We start from the raw sequence: 3,691 nt of genomic DNA, 5'->3' as shown, positions 1-3,691 counted from the left end.
CCCTCCCGGCTAAAATTAGAAAATTTCCATTTTTCACCCCTAAATACATATATTCACTATTTTGACTTTTCCTGAAGCCCCGGTATCCATTTTAGCACCCAAAACACGTCCTGAGACCCTCGAGAAGCCCAGAAATTTTATCTTTTCGGTTTTGAAGCCCTACCTTCGCAGAGCCTGGTTTTCAATTAAGCTCCCGGTTTTCGACATAGAAAGACATATTTAAAGCCGAAGTGCTGTCCAAATTACTGTTTTAACCCCCGGTTAACTTAAGGTGAGTTCAATATATAGGAACAATTGTATGTTATGTGTTATATGTGCTATGTGCTTTTTAGTGTTATTATTCTGAGTTATTTTCTCATGTTATTCGCTATGTTTATAGCAATTGTAATACCTTTGACCATGTGATCAGTGAAATGACTTAGATTCACATTGGTACTGGTACGTAGCATCTGGCCATGTAGAGCATGTCTCCGTAAGAGAATGACTTTTATTCTATGGCATTGGCAAATGGTTAGACAGGACTATAAGCCTGAAATCTAACAAGATGTTAATCAGAAATTGCATGTCTTTTATGCCATTTGGGCCAAAGCTTTATTGATGTATATCAAGAATTGAAAAGTATATCTTTGAATAAATCTTTGATTGATATGAACGCTTGTCACATGATCTCACATATATCTTGTTATTGCTCTTTTCTTTTTCCACATTGAAGTATATATATGGCATAACGTTATATTGTATCTATTTTTGAACTCACTAAGCGTCACCACTTACCCTATCAATGTTTAACAATTGCAGGTGATAACTAACTAGTATGTTCACATAGTATTGAAAGATTTAGAATAGTTTGTAATAGTACTTTTGTACTGCAGTTTATGTTTGTATAAATTACAATATCCTGGGTAGTTATGTAATATATATAACACTTTGTAATAGAAGGTTTGTATCCAATAGTTTGTAATTCCCTTTATCAATGTAAGATATTGCTTTTATGAATATGCAAGTAGCATGTTTTGGAGTAATGATATTGTGAAGTATGAAAGTTTGGGTCTTTCAAAAATACGAAAGTTGGGGTCTTTCAGAAGATATGAAGTTAGGATCCGGAACCGATTTGCCTTCATTTGTTAGCTTCATTTCTTTAGAGAGTTATTCACCCGGATCAGTTTAGAATTTGTTGGTGTGAGGGGTAACTCGTGGTTGTTCCGAAGAAAGCTCTTTATCAACATCATTATCAGTAAGAGGAACACACAGAAGATTGCTTTGAAGAGAACTATTGTACATTGATGTAAGTGTGGCCTCCACTTGAGCTCTTGTCAGATTCGAACGTCTGGAAACAGCCCTGTTCACATAATCTTCCCATTTGGGATCATTAGCACATGGTTGTCCTGTACACCTTCCAGGTATCAGACCGGTTGAGGCACCGAAGTCAGAGGGACTACTCCAGCTACAGAATCCTTAAGGTCTGGAACAGGGTTTCCGGAGTGTGTGCGTGTGGAAGAAACGAGAGGGATATCAAATGTAACTCGTGGGTGTGTTCCAGGGGGTGAAAGTAACTATGGTCAACACTGGCATCACCTTTTTGTGAAGGTGAGGATGGATTATGTGGAGACTCCCTGTGAGTATGTGCTTGTGATTTTGAATCATCGAGGAGTACCTCGGATGAGTGGGCAGGGGGTGTTCAGATGGCCAGAATCACCGTTAATGTCATGTCTTCCTTCCTGTTGAGAGGAGGAATTAACTTTGGATTTTTTTAGGCTTTGGATTTGAGGGAGAATTCTTCTGTTTGGTAGATTTTTTAATCTTTGATCCGGACATGAAAGGGTTGGCCTTTTCCGAAACAGGCTCAACGAAGACTGAGGTAGGTTGTGTTGGGTCAAACACAACCAATGTCTCTAAATGATGTTTCAAATAAATGGATTGGAAGGGATTGAGGCTGACATATGGTCCGCAAGTCGTCTAACAAGACCAGAGGAGGATCCGTATGCTTTGACAACTATGAAGGAAACATATACCTCCGGAGGAATCACGGAAATAGGAAGCAGTTTAGAAAGCTCCTTGAAGAGTTGTTGAATAGTTAGTGCCCAGAACCTAGGGCTTGAAATTCCGTTATCCTTCCTCTTGATGGAAAACTTACAAAAGTATTGCCATGGAACCTCCGGGAGATCAACTGCATTGGTGCATCCGGAAAAGATGCTATAAACCACATATAACCAGTCTTTGCTAAGAGTATCCATACCACCGTGCTTTCCAGATAGCCCTCAAATGATGAAGTGCATCAACATAGTCCATATTCTGGAGACGGCTGATTTATAGAAGTCTTTAGTGCTGTAGTCTTGATTGTAACCAACGTGATTCAGGAACGTTTGAAACTCTTCAGCGGTATGTTCTTGAACTCTGAAACCCCTGGGATTTTCTTTCACACCGATTACTTTGAGAAAAGTGGACTTGTAGATGGGCACAATCCTATCGCCAATGATCTTAGTTTGCAACACACCGTCTTCAAGTTTAATTCTTGTATATGCTATGTGAAGGTGATAAAGTGGAAGAGGTGGTTCATGAACTTTAGTGAGAGGAACAGAGATTGGATGATTTGCTATGAACTCGATCATAACATGAACAAATTCATCATAATCGTCGGGATTTAGGGAAAAAAATTGCGTTGTATCCCTAAGAAACGGTTCAGGGGATGCTGATGATGATGAACCTTTGGAGTGTTTCTTCTTTGCAATGGACTTCTTTAGAGTTGAGGCAGTTAGAGCATTTTTATTTGATGAAGATTTGGAAGCCATTGTTGTAGAGTGATGAATGCTTGAAGAACACGAAGAACACAGAGAGCGATTGAAGTTTTAGAGGGTTTGAGTGTGTAAAGAGGTAAAAGGGAGTTTTTATGGGTATATATAGGTAAGGTAAAATGGCCGAGTCAGTGAGGGTAATGATGAGGGTCTGAATGTGAATCAATTTGCATTAAATGAATAACTGCTTTTGGGGGTGAGTTGACCTGGGAAGGGAAAGGTTGGGTTTTTTGTAACTTGAAATGGAAAACCCTAAACGGCGATTCGATGGTTGCTTTATGGAGGCATGCAATCGTGTCACGAAAATTGAGGAGGATAGGACAAGGATCCTCTAAAAGTAGCCATTGTGAAATTGTTTCACCTTATAGACCTTTGGTATTCCAGATGATCGATTCCGTACGGATTGAAAATCAATGGATAAAGAGTTGAGTTCCGGAACAAGACACCACAAGAAAAAGAGCCTTTAACGACGCGCAAACCACGACACTCGGTGATTTATGTTACGCAAAATGGAGTGATATTAAAAAAGTGTCATCTCTTCAAAAAATTTAAGGATTTATGTCACGCATGATTGCGTGCCCTTAGATTAATTTCTCATGTAAAAAAAAAGAAAAACACGGAGGTCACTTTATCTAAAATGTGCGCCCTCTGTGAATGTCGCTTTATGTTTTACTCAAAAATGCACGTTCTTGAAAGGGGGAAATGAAATCCCCAAAAATTAAAACCCCGCCTATTCCATGTGAAAAATTAAAACCCGCTCCTCTTCGTCTTCCTCTCTCTCTCTCTCTCTATCCCTCTCTCTCTCTAACCTAAAAAGCCAACCTGCGATTTCATAGAGATTGTTATTTAGATTTAAGAAGAAAAGAAGAAGACAAGCAAGGATAATACTACTAAATTCC

Source organism: Lactuca saligna, chromosome 5 (assembly GCF_052625555.1).
Source record: "Lactuca saligna cultivar CGN05327 chromosome 5, ASM5262555v1, whole genome shotgun sequence".
Classification (NCBI taxonomy): Eukaryota; Viridiplantae; Streptophyta; class Magnoliopsida; order Asterales; family Asteraceae; genus Lactuca; species Lactuca saligna.
The sequence above is the reverse complement of the archived record's forward strand: the minus strand, read 5'-3'. Positions refer to the sequence as shown.